Raw genomic sequence first — 19,564 nt, 5'->3', positions numbered from 1 at the left:
GAATAGTGGAATAAGGACCTCTGAAAATCTGCTCAGCTGGGTGTGGTGACTCTTGCCTCTAATCCCAGCACTTTGGGAGGCCAAGGTAGGAGGATAACTTGAGCCCAGGAGTTTGAGACCAGCCTGGGCAACATAGCGTGACCTTGTCTCTACAAAAATATTAATAATAATTTAAAAAATTAGCAAGGCGTGGTTGCATATACCTGTAGTCCCAGCTCCCCAGGAGGCTGATGCAGAAGGATCACCTGAGCCCGGGAGTTCGAGGCTGCAATCAGCCATTATTGCCCACTGCACATCAGCCTGGGCAACATAGTGAGACCCTGTCTCAAAAAAAAAGAATAGAAAAGCTTTTTTCCATAAAAGGAATGAAAATACTAGCAAAAACTGTCAAATGTCAAAATTAACTTTGTTAGAACTTTGTAAATTAATTAAAGGCATGCAACAATTTGAGGACTGTTTAGGAAATATGGCTGAATCTTGATAGGAACAGTGAGCATTGTGGGATTTTAATTTGCCTAAACCCATCCCTTTCCTCCTAGCTCTGCAGTAGTCTTAAAAACCAGCATCCTCACAACTATGTTTGCTATGGAAACAAGCAGTCTAGAAGTCACTGGAGGAGACATAATGAATTTGAAGCTCCCCAAATATCCAGTCACCAAAGAATTGTCACTATTTGACCTTTCCAGCTCCATTCTCAGGGCTTGCATTAGTTAAACCTGACACAGTTCTCACTTTATGCAAATAGCCCTACCTACAGAACATTTATCAAAAATAATCAGCAGCAACTGCTTAACAACACAGCTGCCTGAGACAGGGTTACCAGTTGGGACTAACAAGAGTCTAACCAAAAATCTTCAAAGGAAAACCTTGAGAATGAAATGTCCATAGAGACTTTAAAAGGCTTCAACATGGCTGGGTGTGGCGGCTCACACCTGTAATCCCAGCACTTTGGGAGGCCGAGGTGGGTGGATCATCTGAGGTCAGGAGTTTGAGACCAGCCTGACCAACATGGTGAAACCCTGTCTCTACTAAAAAGACAAAAAATTAGCCAGGTGTGGTGGCATGTGCATGTAATCCCAGCTACTCAGGAGGCTGAGACAGGAGAATTGCTTGAACCTGGGAAACGGAAGTTGCAGTGAGCTGAGATTGTTCCATTGCACTCCAGCCTGGGCAACAAGAACAAAACTCTATCTCAACAACAACAACAACAACAACAACAACAACAAAAGACTTCAACATATTCCTTGGAATCTAAAAGGCCACATGCAGGTACCAGGCTATGCACATGCCCAAGTAGGCCTGATGATCATACCTCTGGATAACTTTGAAGCTCTCAATAAGCAGGAAGTAAAGGATAAGGCAGAGCTATAAACTGACTGCCAGAGCATTGAAAGCATGCCCCAACATACACAAAAGTCCTTGACAAAGTCTAGAAAATATATTGATTGGTTCAAGACATTTAAGGGAAGCTCTGTCCAATCACTAACTGGCCATTAACCTTACTGATTAGAGACTTCAGTGGCCACACACAACAACAAAATAGGGTATTTTACAGAGTTAGTTCAGGAAAACCACTAAACAAACAAATATATGAACAACTACCACAACAAACAGCAATAACAACAAACTCTGGGAAGGGAGAGAAGGGAAAATCTGATTTCCTGAGTTGGCACATTATATTATTTAAAATATCCAGCTTCCATAAAAGGTTATGACACATGCATAGAAACCAGAAAGTATTGCTCATTTAGAGGAATAAAAACAGTCAATAGGAACTGTCCCAAAAGAAACCCATATGTTGAATATGCTAGGCAAAGACTTTAAATCAGCTATTAAATATTACACATACATTCAAGAACTAAAGGAAATTATGTAAAGAAGTAAACCAAAACATAAGAACAATGCCATACCAAATAAAGAATATCAATAAAAAAAGAAAAATTATAAGAAAGAACCAAATAGTAATTATTTTCAAGAGCACATGAAACATTTTCCAGGATAGATCATGTACTTGGCTACAAAACAACAAATCACAATAAATTTAAAATCAATAAAATCATTCAAAGTACACTTCCAAATCCCAGTGCATTTTAATTGGAAATCAGCAATGGAAAGAACATTGAGAAATCATGAAATATTTAAAAACTAAACAACACACTTCTAAAAAATATATGAGTCAAAGAAAAAAAATCATGAAGTATTAGAAAATATTTTGAACTGAATGAAAAGAAAATGAAACATATAAAAATTTATGGGATGTGGCTAACACAGTCATTTAAGTGAAATAGCCCAAAGTCGTCTATATTAGAAAAGAAAGAAGGTCTAAAATTAATTATCTAACATTTACCATAAGAAACTAGAAAAACAGCAAAACAAAAACATAAATCCAAAAGTAAACAGAAGTGTGGAAATAATACAGACCAAAATGAAGATTAATAAAATAGGGAAATAAAATCAATAGGGAAAAATTAATGAAGCCCAAACTTGGTTCTTTGTGAAGATCAACAGAACTGATAAATCTTGATCTAGACTTACCATAGAGAAGACATAAATTACTAAAATTAAGAAGAAAAGAAGGACACATCACTACCCAAGCTACAGACATTGAAAAGGTTTGTAGAGAATACTAAGGAAAATTTATGCCAATATGGTACATCCACAATGGAATATTATTTTTTTAACATTATACAAAATAGTTTTTGTTTTACATGCTACAACATGGATAAACCTTGAAACATTGTACTAAGTGAAAGAAGCCAGACATAGAAGGCCATATATTTCATGATTTCATTTACATGAAATGTCTAGAATAGGTAAATCCATAGAGACCAAAAATAGATTCATGCTTTAGAAAGAGGCCAAGAGGAGGGGAAAAGAGGCAGTGACTGCTGATGAATATGAGGTTTTATTTTAAGGGGTGCTGAAATGTCCTGGAATTAGTTAATGGTGACTAGTGTACAATTTTGTGAATACACTAAAAGGCCTGAATTGAAAGCTGTAAAGGGGTCAACTTTATTGTACATGAATTTTATGTTGATAAAAAATTTCGCAAGACTATAACAAAATTAATGGGGAAAATAAAGGCCTCCCTCAACCCCTCCAAAAAAACCTCAAGTGCTTTATATTTGCTTCACTTGAGTCCATTTTTGACACAGTCTTCCACATGGTTAAAACTCAGGTTATGTTGTTTCCCTGCTCAAAACCCTTTAAAGGCTTTCCCAGTATGGTCTATACCCAGTTGAGATTTCTATTAAAAATGGATATTCTCAAACAGAATTCTTATTAAAAATGCAGATTGCTAGTAGATTAGAATAGTTTCATCAGAATCTTCATTTTCCAAGACTCTCTTCCTTTAATTCTTACTCTAAGTTTTAAGAACAACTGATCTAAACTTAAATCTAAAAATCACAAATTTGACTTACAGGGCTTTGTATGGCTTGGTCTTCCCTCCTGCTCCAGCAGCATCTCTAATTCCACTTTTGGTTTACTCTGCTCTACCCACATTGTCTTTCTTCCATTTCCTTGAATGTCTAGGCTCTTTCCTGATTCAGGACCTCTCTAGACGCTGTTTCCATAGCCTGCAACACTCTTCCCACTATTCTTCACCTGGAGAACTCCTCTTCTTCTCTAACAAATTTGTAGAGGTACATCTCTTACAAAGTTGTGCGGAAGCAGGTAATGGAGATAAATCAAGTGAGCTGAAGTGGATGACATCGGGGAGAACACACAGCTCATCTAAAGGACACAGCAGCTACTCATCCCCCACAACAGCCACAGTAAGAACCTTCCAAGGAGACTCTGAGCTCAGACACACCTAGACGTGACCCAACCACAATGGTCCTTCCCTCCCCACCCTGGTTACTGAAGACAAACACTCTTGAGAGTTCTAGGGTCCTGCCCACTACCTGTTCCTCCCCATAGTACCACAGCTGATGCTCTCTGGAAAGTGCCACTTCCTGGCAGGAGACCAACCAGCACAAAAATAGTGCATTAAACTACTAAAGCTAAGAAAACTCACAGAGTCCTTTTCACCCTCCTGCCATCTCCACTGGAACGGGTGCTGGCATCCATGGCTGAAAGACCAAAGACAGTTCACATCATAGGACTCTGGGCAGACAACCGCCAGTACCAGTCTGGAGGCTGGTAGACTTGCTGGGTGGCTAGACCCAGAAGAGAGACAGCAATCGCTATAGTTCAGCTCTTGGGAAGCCACATCCATAGGAAAAGGGGGAGAGTACTATATCAAGGGAACAGCCTGTGGGACAAAAGAATCTGAACAACAGACTGCTGCCCTAGACCTTCCCTCTGACAGAGCCTACCCAAATGAGAAGGTACCATAAAACTAACCCTGGTAATATGACAAAACAAGGTTCTTTAACACCCCCCAAAATTCACACTACCTCATCAGCAGTGGACACAAACCAAGAAGAAATCCCTGATTTAACTGAAAAAAGAATTCAGGAGGTTATTTGTTAAGTTAATCAGGGAGGCACCAGAGAAAGGCAAAGCTCAATACAAGGAAATAAAAAAATGATACAAGAAGTGAAGGGAGAAATATTCAAGGAAATAGATAGCATAAACGAAAATCAATCAAATCGTCAGGAAAAATGGACACAATAATAGAAATGCAAAATGCTCTGGCAAGTCTCAGCAATAGAATTGAACAAGTAAAAGAAAAATTTAGAGAGCTCAAACACAAAGTCTTCAAATTAACCCAATCCAACAAAGACAAAGAAAAAGAATAAGAAAATACGAACAAAGCCTCCAAGAAGCCGAGGATTATGTTAAATGAGCAAATCTAAGAATAACTGCTGTTACTGAAGAAGATAAATCTAAAAGTTTGGAAAAAATATTTGGGGGAACAATTGAGAAAAACTTCCCCCGCCTTCCTAGAGACCTAGACATTCAAATACCAGAAGCGCAAGAACAATTGGGAATTCATCGCAAAAAGATCATTGCCTAGGCACATTGTAATCAGGTTATTTAAAGTTAAGATTAAGGAAATAATTTTTTTTGGGGGGGGGGACGGAGTCTTGCTCTGTCCCTGAGGCTGGAGTTCAGTGGCGCAATCTTGGCTCACTGCAAGCTCCGCCTCCCAGGTTCACACCATTCTCCTACCTCAGCCTCGTGAGTAGCTGGGACTACAGGCGCCGGTCACCACGCCCAGCTAATTTTTTGTATTTTTAGTAGAGACAGGGTTTCACCGTATTAGCCAGGATGGTCTCTACCTCCTGACCTCGTGATCCACCCGCCTCCGCCTCCCAAAGTGCTGGGATTGCAGTCGTGGTCCACCTCGCCCCGCCCAGGAAAGAATCTTAAGAGCTTTGAGAGGAAAGCACCAGGTAACCTATAAAGGAAAACATATCAGATTAACAGCAGATTTCTCAGCAGAAACCCTACAAGCTAGAAGGGATTGGGGCCCTATCTTCAGCCTTCTCAAACAAAACAATGATCAGCCAAGAATTTTGTATCCGGTGAAATTAAGCTTCATATATGAAGGAAAGATACAGTCTTTTTCAGACAAACAAATGCTAAGAGAATTTGCCACTACCAAGCCACCACTACAAAAACTGCTAAAAGGAGCTCTCAATACTGAAACAAATTTTGGAAACACATGAAAACAGAGCCTAAAGCATAAATCTCACAGCACCTAAAAAACAAAAGTACAATTTAAAAAACAAAAACTAAAAACAAAAAACCAAGGTACACAGGCAACATGTAACAGTGAATGGAATGGTACCTCATATCTCAGTACTAACATTGGATGCAAACAGCCTAAATCCTCCACTTAAAAGATACAGAATTATAGAATGGATAAGAATTCACCAACCATCTGTTGCCTTCAAAGACTCACCTGACACCTAAGGGCTTGCACAAATTTAAAGTAAAGGTGGAAAAAGGCATTTCATGCAAATGGACACCAAAAGTGAGCAGGAGTAGCTATTCTTATATCAGACAAAACAAACATTAAAGCAACAGCAGTTAAAAAAGACAAAGTGGGACATTATATAATGATAAAAGGCCTTATCCAACAGGAAGATAGCACAATCCTAAACATATATGCACCTAACACTGGAGCCCACAAATTTATAAAACAGTTACTAATAGACCTAAGAAATGAGATAGACAGCAACACAATAATAGTGGGGGACTTCAGTACTCCACTGATAACACTAGACAGGTCATTGGGACAGAAAGTCAACAAAGAAACAATGGATTAAAATATATCCAGGAACAAATGGATTTAACAGATACATACAGAACATTCCATCCAACAACCACAGAGTATATATTCTATTCAACAGCACATGGAACTTTCTCCAAGATAGACCATATGATAGGCCACACAACAAGCCTTAATACCTTTAAGAAAACTGAAATTATATCACGTACTACCTCAGACCACAGTGGAATAAAACTGGAAATCAACTCCGAAAGGAGCCTTTTAAAACATGCAAATACATGGACATTAAATATCCTGCTCCTGAATGATCATTGTGTCAAAAATGAAATCAACATGGAAATCAAAAATTCTTCAAACTGAATGACAGTAGTGACACAACCTATCAAAACCTCTGTGATGCAGCAAAGGCAGTGCTAAGAGGAAAGTTCATAGCCCTAAACTCCTATATCAAAAAGTCTGAAAGAGCACAAACAGACAATCTATGGTCATACCTCAAGGAACTAGAGAAACAAGAACAAACCAAACCCCAAACCAGCAGAAGAAAGGAAATAACCAAGATCAAAGCAGAACTAAATGAAATTGAAACAAACAAACAAAATACAAAAGACAAATGAAACAAAAAGCTGGTTCTTTGAAAAGATAAATAAAATTTATAGACCATTAGCAAGATTAACCAAGAAAAGAAGGGAGAAAATCCAAATAACCTCAATGAGAAACAAAATGGGAGATATTACAACCGACACAACAGAAATACAAAAAAATCATTCAGGTCTACTATAAACACCTTTATATGTATGAACTAGAAAATCTAGAAGAGATGAATAAAATCCTGGAAAGATAAACCCTCCTAGCTTAAATTAGGAAGAATTAGATACCCTGAACAGACCAATAACAAACAGTGACATTAAAGTGGTTATTAAAAAGTTACCAACAAAAAATGTCCAGGACCAGACAGATTCACAGAATAATTCTAGCAGACATTCAGAGAAGAATTGGTACCAATCCTATTGACACTATTCCACAAGACAGAGAAAGAGGAAACCCTCCATAAATCATTCTATGAAGCCAGTAGCACCCTAATACCCAAACCAGGAAAGGACATAACAAAAAAAGAAAACTACAGACTAATATCTCTGATGAACAACTCTTACCACTCCTCTTCAACATAGTTCTAGAAGTCCTAGCCAGAGCAATCAGACAAGAGAAAGAAAGTGCATTCAAATCCATAAAGAGGAAGTCAAACTGTCACTGTTTGCTGATGATATGATCCTTTACCTAGAAAACCCTAATACTCCACCAGAAAGCTTCCAGAACTGATAAATGAATTCAGCAAAGTTTTTGGATACAAAATTAATGTACAAGAATCAGTAGCTCTTCTATACACTAACAATGACCAACCTGAGAATCAAATCAAGAACTCAACCCTTTTTACAATAGCTGCAAATAAAAATACATTACAATAAAATACAGTACAATACTTAGGAATATACCTAACCAAGAAGGTGAAAGACCTCTACAAGGAAAACTACAAAACACTGCTGAAAGAAATCACAGATGATACAAACAAATGGAAACACATCCCATGATCATGGATGGGTAGAATCAATATTGTGAAAATGATCATACTGACAAAAGCAATCTACATATTCAACACAATTCCCATCAAAATACCACCATCATTCTTCACAGAATTAAAAAACAAAAACAAAAACAAAACAACCCTAAAATTCATATGGACCCAAAAAAGAGTCTGCATAGTCAAAGCAAGACAAAGCAAAAAGAACAATTCTGGAGGCACCACATTACCTGATTACAAACTATACTATAAGGCGATAGTCACCAAAACAGCATGGTGGTGGTATAAAAATAGGCACATAGACCAATGGAACAGAATAGAGAACCCAGAAATAAACCCAAATACTTACAGCCAACTGATCTTCAGCAAAGCAAACAAAAACATAAAGTGGGGAAAAGACACTCTTTTCAACAAATGGTGCTGGGATATTGGCAAACCACATGTAGGAGAATGAAAGTGGATCCTCATTTCTCACCTTATACAAAAATCAACTCAAGATGGATGAAGGACTTAAATCTAAGACCTGAAACTATAAAAATTTTAGAAGATAACATTGGAAAAACCCTTGTAGATATTGGCTTAGGCAAGGATTTCATGACCAAGAACCCCAAAGCAAATGCAATAAAAACAAAGATAAATTGCTGGGATTTAATTACACTAAAGAGCTTTTGCATAGCAAAAGGAACAGTCAGCAAAGTAAACAGACAACCCATAGAATGGGAAAAAGTCTCCACAATCTATACATCTGACAAAGGACTAGTATCCAGAATCTACAATGAACTCAAACAAATCAACAAGAAAGAAATAACCCATCAAAAAGTGGGCTAAGGATATGAATAGACAGTCCTCAAAAGAAGTTAACTAAATGGCCAACAAACATGAAAAAATGCTCAACATCACTAATGATCAGAGAAATGCAAATCAAAAGCCACAATGCGATACCACCTTACTCCTGCAAGAATGGCCATAATAATAATAATAATAATAATAATAATAATAATAAATAGCAGATGTTGGTGTGGATGTGATGAACAGAGAACACTTCCACACTGCTGGTGGGAATGTAAACTAGTACACCACTGTGCAAAACAGTGTGGAGATTCCTTAAATAACTAAAAGCAGAACCACTGTTTGATCCAGCAATCCCACTACTGGGTATCTACCTAGAGGAAAAGAAGTCATTATACAGAAAAGATACTTGCACACTCATGTTTATAGTAACACAATTCGTAATTGCAAAAACGTGGAACCAACCCAAATGCCCATCAGTCAAGGAGTGGATAAAGAAATTGTGAGAGAGAGATATATATATAAAATATATTTATATATTATATATAAATATACAAATCTATATATAATATATAAAAATATGTATATATTTATATATAATATATATAAACATTTATATATTTATATATTTTTATATAATATATATAATCTTCTAGAATGTTGTCTTCATAGAATGATTTAGGGAGGGTTTCCTCTTTCTCTATCTTGTGGAATAGTGTCAATAGGATTGGTATCAATTCTTCTTTGAATATCTGGTAGAATTCTTCTGTGAATCCGTCTGGTCCTGGACATTTTTTGTTGGTAATTTTAAAATTACCACTTTAATCTCACTGTTTGTTATAGGTCTGTTTAGAGTATCTAATTCTTCCTGATTTAAGCTAGGAGAGTTTATCTTTCCAGGAATTTGTTAATCTCCTCTAGATTTTCTAGTTTATGCATGTAAAGGTGTTCATAGTAGACTTGAATGATTTTTTGTATTTCTATTGTGTCAGTTGTAATATCTCCCATTTTATTTCTCATTGAGATTATTTGGATTTTCTCTCATATATATATATGAAGGTATATTAGCCATAAAAAGGAATGAGTTAATGGCATTCACAGCGACCTGGATGAAATTGGAGACTATTATTCTAAGTGAAGTAACTCATGAATGGAAAAAAAACATCGTATGTTCTCACTCAGAAGTTGAAGCTAAGCTAAGCTATGAGTATGCAAAGGCATAGGAATGACACAGTGGACTTTGGGGACTCAGGAGGAAAGGGTTGGAAGGGGGTGAGGGATAGAAAACTACAAATTGAGTTCAATGTACCCTGCTTGGGTGATGGGTGCACCAAAATCTTGTAAATCACCACTAAAGAACTTACTCATATGACCAAACACCACCTGTTCCCAATTACCTACGGAAATAAAAAAAAAAAATTTTAAATTTATAATGCAGGCTAGAAATTCAGATTTTGAAGGCATTGGGTGGCAGCCAAATTCACATATTTTAAAAATAATGTCCAGACCAAAAGATCTGCACACCTCTGGGGCAACATGCAGCCTGAATCTCCAGGTGGGCTCCCAAATTTGATTGTTTTTATATCACTTCTTCAGAGTCCACCTCAAACTCTTTAATCTGAAACATATTTCTTCATAGCATCCATAGTGCTTTCCTATATATCTCTTACTGCAACCTGTAATTATATTTAATAGGATTTTTTCCAGCATCACCACCCACAATTCCCCACCCACAAAGAGGCCAAACAGACCTGCAAGAGTTAATCAGTTCCATATCAGGGATTGTTTGAGAAGCCGATGTCATTGAAGGGTAAGATGGGTAATATGAACTTAGCAAAAATAAACCAAAAACTTCTTACTCACTGACTTCAACCATGGTCAGCTGCACATTCATGGCTGTGAGTGCAGATTGGACATAGAGGCTGATTCCAGATAGGTGATGGAGATAGATCTGCTCACCTGAAGCTTTTCAACAAATTCTGTTGCTCATTGTGCTATATGCTTATCTTAATTTCATAGAAGTGCATTTTTATTTTAAATCACTAAACCTGTCTAGGGTTCTGTATAATCTTCCATTTGTTTGAAGAAACAAAAACATTACCACATAATGTAATTAAGCCTATTGGTTCTTGGTTGGGGCTGGATCTCTAACACAATTTACTTTAATGAAAATGGGTTTAGTATTTGGAGAGCCAAATATATAGGACTAAAAATGCATTACTGTTTTTCCTTCTTGGTTAAGAGGCACTAACTTAACCCATATGCTAATCTATTAGATTTATTCATAAATTTTTAAAAAAATGTTGATTCCAAGAACCAATTATAAACAATTCTGGCTTGGTAAACTTGGGATCACAAGTCCTATTAGCATAAAGCATCATCTGAGAAGACATTCAGGGATTAGCAATTCTAGGAAGCAATTTCTAATTTTGAATGTTATAACAAAAAAACTTCAGCTTTGTAAAGAATATTGGACAATCACCTCCTAAATATATAATAACACTTGGTGCTAACACTGTGTCTGGTCCCTGGTCAACCTTCAAGGAATATTTATGAGTGAACAGTTGAATGAATGAATGAATGAATGGATATGTCTTCATAGATTCCCATCAATATTCTGCCATGTACCCAGGGTAATAAAAGCAAAATGACAAGTTTCTTAATTGAAATTGACTTTATAATTTATCAGAAACCTAATGTGAATCTCATTATTTTGACTTTAATGCTAAGTTTAAAGCTAGACTCTAGAGTGAGATTGCTTTAGTTTGTAACAGCCTTCTAATGTTGTAGAGAGAAAGGTCTCCAACAATCTCCTTCTTCACTTAAATTAGGGATTTCGCTTATTATTATTATTTTTTCTTTTTTGTTTATTTATTATTATTATTATACTTTAAGTTCTAGGGTACATGTGCATAATATGCAGGTTTGTTACATATGTATACTTGTGCCATGTTGGTGTGCTGCACCAATCAACTCGTCAGCACCCATCAACTCGTCATTTACATCAGGTATAACTCCCAATGCAATCCTTCCCCCCTCCCCCCTCCCCGTGATAGGCCCCAGTGTGTGATGTTCCCCTTCCCGAGTCCAAGTGATCTCATTGTTCAGTTCCCACCTATGAGTGAGAACATGCGGTGTTTGGTTTTCTGTTCTTGTGATAGTTTGCTAAGAATGATGGTTTCCAGCTGCATCCATGTCCCTACAAAGGACACAAACTCATCCTTTTTTATGGCTGCATAGTATTCCATGGTGTATATGTGCCACATTTTCTTAATCCAGTCTGTCACTGATGGACATTTGGGTTGATTCCAAGTCTTTGCTATTGTGAATAGTGCCGCAATAAACATACGTGTGCATATGTCTTTATAGCAGCATGATTTATAATCCTTTGGGTATATACCCAGTAATGGGATGGCTGGGTCATATGGTACATCTAGTTCTAGATCCTTGAGGAATCGCCATACTGTTTTCCATAATGGTTGAACTAGTTTACAATCCCACCAACAGTGTAAAAGTGTTCCTATTTCTCCACATCCTCTCCAGCACCTGTTGTTTCCTGACTTTTTAATGATCGCCATTCTAACTGGTGTGAGATGGTATCTCAATGTGGTTTTGATTTGCATTTCTCTGATGGCTAGTGATGATGAGCATTTTTTCATGTGTCTGTTGGCTGTATGAATGTCTTTTGAGAACTGTCTGTTCATATCCTTTGCCCACTTTTCGATGGGGTTGTTCGTTTTTTTCTTGTAAATTTGTTTGAGTTCTTTGTAGGTTCTGGAAATTAGCCCTTTGTCTGATGAGTAGATTGCAAAAATTTTCTCCCATTCCGTAGGTTGCCTGTTCACTCTGATGGTAGTTTCTTTTGCTGTGCAGAAGCTCTTTAGTTTAATGAGATCCCATTTGTCAATTTTGGCTTTTGCTGCCGTTGCTTTTGGTGTTTTAGACATGAAGTCCTTGCCCATGCCTATGTCTTATTATGCCCTTGGAAATCAAAACAGGAATAACCTCTGGGATCTAATCTGTAGGACATCTGCAAAATTTAATGCAAAAGAATGTACTGTTTCTGGAATGGGAATCAGAACCAACTGAGTATAATAATAAGGAAAAGGTAAGAAAAGTAAAACAAACAGGCCATAAAAAAACAAGCTGATATATGAGAAAATATGGGTTGGTATCTGGCTCTGGGAAACACCTCCCCCTACCTTTTTTTGTACTCTAACTGAAAGAGAGTTTGATGGAAAGTGTTTTGAAATTTATGATAGATAATTTTTACAATGGCAAAAGCAAAGAAACATTGGTCAACATAATCCGAAAACAGGTGTGGCTCTTTCCCCATCTTCCATCTCTCCCTGAATTAGTTCCTTCTGCTCTCTTACTTCCCTGGTCTTCCTGCTGCTTGTTCGCTGTCTCCTTAAATTCTCACGGTCTCTACTGCTGATTCTTCTCCTTTGTCCCTTGGGAGTAATTTTCTCTTCCTTCCTTTTGTCTCGGAAATAAACAGTGCATGCAAAGCTGTTGTAAAGAGTATTTGGTGTTCTTGTTGAAAAACACTTATTTTATTTGTGGTGACATCTGATCTAGGTTATTTCTAGACACCAAAGCAGAGGTACAGTCCTCCCTTTGGGGATCTTGGAGTCAACCCAATTCGTAGTAATTAAAAGGTATCCTGGATGAGAGCTCTGCCTGAAAAAGCAGGTTCACTGTGTTGTGCCATTTGATATTAAGTAAACCTGATGCCTGTTCTGAACCTATTTATCTGACTCTTGCCTAGGTTTTGACCCTGTTGTCTTAGCTATTTGCACATTCTTTGAGCTGCATATCTGGACTCGGGATTACTTGTTTTCTTTCTGCTGACTTTTCAGATTTGTCTGTTACTTCAAACACTGACTGCTCATTTGACCTTGGATATATTGCTGATTCTAACCTTTAAAACCAGGGAGGGTTTGCACCTACTTGTTTCTGAATTGCAAATAAAATTTAGAGCAGTATGACATAATGGAAAAGAAAAGACTGGACTCCAGTCAAAACACTTGGGGTTTGAATAGTATCTTTCCAGTTATTGATTTTTTACATTGAAAAAGTCTTTTGATTTCTCTGACTCTTGGATTTTTCAACCCCAAAATGGTGACAATAATAAATGCCGGATTTCTTGTTTGGGAGGGACCACGTAGGTGGTTTCTCATTAATGCCAAAAACAAAAACAAAAAACAAAACAAAACAAAAAAACTTCCTTCGTCTCATCCTAATGTTCCTCCCAAAGGTCAGATTATAAACCTTTTTTCTTTTGAGATGGAGTCTTGCTCTGTCACCGAGGCTGGAGTACAGTGGCAGAATCTTGGCTCACTAAAACCTCTGCCTCCCGGTTTCAAGTGATTCTCCTTCCTCAGACTCATGAGTAGCTAGGGTTACAAGTGTGCACACCACACCTAATTTTGTATTTTTAGTAGAGACGTGGTTTCACCACGTTGGCCAGGCTGGTCTTGAACTCTTGACCTCAAGTGATCCATCCACCTTGGCCTCCCAAAATGCTGGAACTATAGACATGAGCCACCGCACCTGGCTGTAAATCTGACTGGTCATATCCTATGACAACAATTTGACCTCATTTATGCATATGTGGGGTTACTGTTTTTTGCAGATGACATACTTGCGTGGCTCTCTGTGCTGCTTTCCTTCTGTTCCTGTTGTCTCCGTTGTCTTGTACCAGGAACCCTGTAGCCTGGCTCTACATACTTCTCTCTGTCTCTTTTCTGTGCTATATAGCATGCCCACATACTACAAATGGTGGTTGGTGGGAAGATAAAGCCATCAGGTCCCACTTTGACCCCGGGCTAAATCATAAGCTCCAACTTGGTTTTAACATAGAATCCTATATTGGGTTACCGGGTACTGAATCAGCAAAATAATAGTGTGGTATTTTACTTCCCATTGTTTTTGTTTCTTTGGTGTATTGCTTCCTCTAGGACCTCACCCTTCTCCCATAAGGTCTTAGAGAAAGCTACGTACAAGAAATAAAAAGAGTGAGTTTCTAACCTAAAATTGTACTACAGCCTCAAACCTCACTTTAATCCGCAATCCCTTCCAACAAGTTTTTATGAATATTTAAAGAGGTAGTAGAGGCAAAAGTCTCTGGTATGGTAAGCATCTCTGGTATAGATGCTTAGTGAATACTAGTAACCCTAGGCCGGGTGCGGCGGCTCACGCCTATAATCCCAGCACTTTGGGAGGTGTAGAAGGGTGGATCACGTGAGCTGAGGATTTGAGACCAGCCCGGGCATCATGGTGAAACCCTGTCTCTATAAAAAATAGAATAAAATAAGATAATTAGCTGGGCGTGGTGGCTCTAGCCTGCAGTCTCAGCTACTCAGAAGGCTGAGGCGGGAGGATCACCTGAGCCTGGGAGGTCAAGATCATGTCACTGCACTCCAGCCTGGGTGTTGGAGACCCTGTCTCAAAACAAAACCAAAACCAAACAAACCAAAAAACTAGTAACCCTGTTTAGAATCTAGCTTTGAATTCCAGAGCTCTGTTACTCAAAACACAGTTGATGCACCAGTGGCATCAGCATTGCCTGGAAGCTCACAAGAACGAACTGTGGGTTAGACTCCAGAACTACGAATCTGCATTTTACCAAGATTCTCAGGTAATTACTTGGCATATGCCAGTCTGAGAAGCATTGTTCTAGAGTCTACGTGTCCCTCATCCTGTCCTTTCTGCTCCAGTATCCTATTTGCTTCCATACTTGTGCTGCCTATGGCTCCAACTCCTGCTAGGACGGAGAGGCATTTTGTTGTAAATGACATGCTTTCCAAGTTAACTCAGATGATTCTATTGATAAAGTTTAAAGAGAAGCTTGTAGTGGTGAAATTATCTTTTCCTAAAGAGAATTTGGACTAGCATATGTTGAAGAAACCAACAGTAAGTCAGAAAGCACAAGCAGACACAGAGGGGGAGCTCATCAGAGTGTGGTTTGCGACGAGTGTGGTTTGCGACAGGTGTGGAACCACAGCCTTGAGTGGAAACAGGGCCTGCCTTTTTAAGGAGCTAGCTAGTGACGGATACCTCTCCAGAGGATCCTTTGCTTCCAAGAGGAAAAAAGGCATAATTGAACTTATAGATCGTTCTCTTTATAGAAATATGTGAGTTCTGAAGGATAGAAGCTCTGTTAAAGTTTCTAGTGAGCTGGTCTAAATTTCGAGTGATTGAAGTGGTAGATTTTTGACTGGCATCTTCCTATTAATATTTATTAGACTTGGATATTATTGAATTCATGGTGGTTTATTTTTAAATTCCTGAATCTTTTATCTGTCTTTATGTGTTGCTTAACTATTTTCTTAAGATTCTGTTTTCTTGTTTTATTCTCTTCTTTTCGATTTTTTGCTTTGTTGGATGCTAAGGTGTCATGATGGGTTATTTGAAGAAACTTTTTCTATACATTAAACATTATAGATGATGACTACTAAGTAACATGTAAATCTCAAGTAAAATAAACATTTGGAAAGAGACTAGTGATTGCCAGAGGCTGGGGGAGGGGGCTGATTACAAAGTGTCATGAGAACATGAGAAAATTTGGGAAAGTACTAGAACCGTTCTATTTCTTATTATGGTAGTCATTACCTGAAGGTACACATTTGTGAAAACTCATAGAACTGCACATTAAAAGGAGGGAATTTTAAAGTGTATAAATTATAACGCAGTAAAAAATGGGGCAGAAGTTCCAAACTGAAAAACAAATTAAAATAGCTACACTGAATTCTACAGGAACTGGGGCCTTGGGCAGTGTGGTGGTGGGGAGTGGTATGTGTCCCTATTGTTGAGAAGCAAAATGCTATGTTGGTGATGAACATGGCCTCTAGAGCCAGAGGGCCTGAATTCACCCTGTAAGTTGCAGAAGCCTCTGTTGCCTCAATTCCCTAATCTGCCAATTTAAGAGCAGCATCTACCTCATGAGGCTATTGTTAGGATTCAGCAACAACAATGACAAAACAGAAGAATGGGCATTGAAAGTTTAAGGTTTTGCAACGGGAGAAATTCTCTGATGCTTCCCCCTCACCTCATGCTTGGTGAGGTCATGTTCACCTCTGTTGAAAAACAGCCTTCATCACAAACCCCCACACGTAACTGGGCCCAGCCTGCAGTATCAGGCAGCCACTGCTGAGTAAACATTCTAGAATAAACCTAGAGAGAATAAATCACCTCTTGTGTCATTTTCCCTCCAGGTGATGCCTGAGGTCATTGCAACAGGCCTAACAAATAGTTGACATAATGTACTAAACTAATAGATTCTAGAAGGTAAACTAAATGGATAATTTTTCTTGAGTGCTAGGCACCTCTGGCTGAAGAGAGTGTGGAGCCAGCGTTATTATCGATGTGGTTGAATCAATAACACTTCTTCATTCATTTCTTTTTCATTTCACAAAAATGCCCATCTTAACCAGCAAGGAGGTAAGGAGATCTTATCAAAGGCGATTTTTCATGCTCACATGGATTATATTGAGGAGCACATTGCTCTTTCAAATATCCCCATTTCTGTTTCATGTTTTGTTCGTTTTTGTTTTTTCTCTTAAAAATGTATTCAATTTTCTCCCAGCAGTGTGAATTCATCTGGAAATCTATGACAATCAATTAAGTAAATGAGAAAATAGAATACTTGCAATTATGATAATCAAGCTATATGAAACCCACCCTTTTAGGTCTAATATGCACACATCTTTAAGCAATATATTAATTAAGATGTGGGTAATTGTGACAATTGGAATCGAGCTTTTATAATTTTTAAAAATCACTCAGAGGAAACAAGGAAATATTTCAAAAATATATGCAGCTGTTGGTTTTTAATGTAATTCATTATCATGACTACATTGTCATTTTCCTGGCTGTGTGGGAAGACAATTCCAATGTTGATGTGATTTTTCATCCATAACTTGAAACATTTTCTGTGTAGCACCTTTTTCAGATGTTTTCCTGTTTCTCTAGGTCAGAGGTTGACAAACTTTTCCTATAACATGCAAGATAATAAATATTTTAAGCTTTGCAGGTCAAGAAGCAAACTTGAAAATATATGATAGTACTGGCCGGGCGTGGTGGCTCATGCTTGTAATACTAGCACTTTGGAAGGCGGAGGAGGGTGGATCACTAGGTCAGGAGATAGAGATCATCCAGGCTAACACGGTGAAACCCCGTCTCTACTAAAAATACAAAAAATTAGCCGGGTGAGGTGGCGGGCACCTGTAGTCCCAGCTACTGGGGAGGCTGAGGCAGGAGAATGGTGTGAACCTGGGAGGCGGAGCTTACAGTGAGCCAAGATTGTGCCACTGCACTTCAGCCTGGGCGACACAGCGACACTCCGTCCCAAAAAAATAAAAATATACATATATATATATATATATATATATATATATATATATATATATGATAGTACATTACATAACAAAAGAAAAAATAAATTTCCTGATTTTGTATTGATGGAAGTCAAAATAAAATAATAACCAAGTACAATTTTGTTTATTGGTAATACACATCTACTAATGAGAGGAATGGCATTCTTCCTATTGGACTAACGTCCTGCTTAGTTGGAGTTCCATGTTAGCATCTGCTGTCAAGTCATTGCAGCTGTTCATGGGAACCACTCCTAGCTTGTGAACAGCAGGCCGATGGAGTTCACAGACTGTAGTTTGCCAGTCTCTGCTCTGGGTCAGTGTTCTCAGCTCCAGTGGGCACTGGAGTTACCTAGAGGGCTCGTTAAAATGGACTGGTGAGCCACACGCTGAAGTTTCTGGAGGGACTCAAGAATTTGCTTTTTTAGCAAGTTCCCTGTTGAGTCTAGTGCTCCTGGTCTGGAGACTATACTTTTATTTATTTGTTTATTTATTTTTGAGACAGAGTTTCGCTCTGTCACCCAAGCTGGAGTGCAGTGGCGCAATCTTGGCTCACTGCAACCCCTGCCTTCAGGTTCAAGCGATTTTCCTGCCTCAGCCTCCGAAGTAGCGGGGATTACACCATGCCTGGCTAATGTTTGTACATTTAGTAGAGACAGGGTTTCACCATGTTGGCCAGGCTGGTTTTGAACTCCTAGCCTCAGGTGACCCACCACATTGGCCTCCCAAAGTGGTGGGATTATAGGCGTGAGCCACCGTGTCTGACCTGGAGACTATAATTTTAGATCACTGCTTTTGATGTTGGTCCTTTGAAAAAGTTATGTGGAATACAAATCTGTATATTTTGTGTTTTTATTATTTATTCACATAGTTCCACTCACCTGATAAACTTTACCTTTTTGAACTCCAAGGTATATGGAGAGTAAATCAAAAGTTAAATTTCCATTAAGAAGTGAATATCTGGAATACTGTGCAGCCATGAAAAGGAATGAGATCATGTCCTTTGCAGGGACATAAATGAAGTTGGCAGCCATTATCCTCAGCAAACTAACACAGGAACAGAAAACCAAACCCACATGTTCTTGCAAGTGGGAGCTGAATGATGACAACACATGGGCACATGGCGGGGAACGACATACTGCAGCCTGTCAGGACGGGTTCAGGGGAGGGTGCATCAGGAAGAATAGCTAATGGAGGCTGGGCTTAATACCTAGGTGATGGGATGATCTGTGTAGCAAACTACCATGGCACTCGACTTCCTGTGTAATAAACCTGCACATCCTGCACGTGTACCCCTGAACTTAAAATAAGTTGAAGAAAACAAAGAAAAAAGTGAATATCTGTTTAGCTAGATCAGGATTGATAATAAAAGGAACTTTTGTCTCTTAAATAGCTCTCAGTCTCTTGCTTACACAATCAGGCATCAGCAATCAACATCTACTTGGCTGCTGTGAAGGATGTCTGAATAAATCTTTTCCGATCCAATTAAACTTCTAAAGTAACATGCAGTATTCCAAAGAATACATGCAGATGAACCATGAGAATGACATTTTTGCCTTAGATTTAACATGTCATAATTTGCCAAACACATTATTAATAGAGTGCTCCCCTGAGTTGGAATTTGTTGGCATGTTTAAC

This window comes from Macaca mulatta, chromosome 12, assembly GCF_049350105.2.
Source record: "Macaca mulatta isolate MMU2019108-1 chromosome 12, T2T-MMU8v2.0, whole genome shotgun sequence".
NCBI lineage: Eukaryota > Metazoa > Chordata > Mammalia > Primates > Cercopithecidae > Macaca > Macaca mulatta.
The sequence above is the reverse complement of the archived record's forward strand: the minus strand, read 5'-3'. Positions refer to the sequence as shown.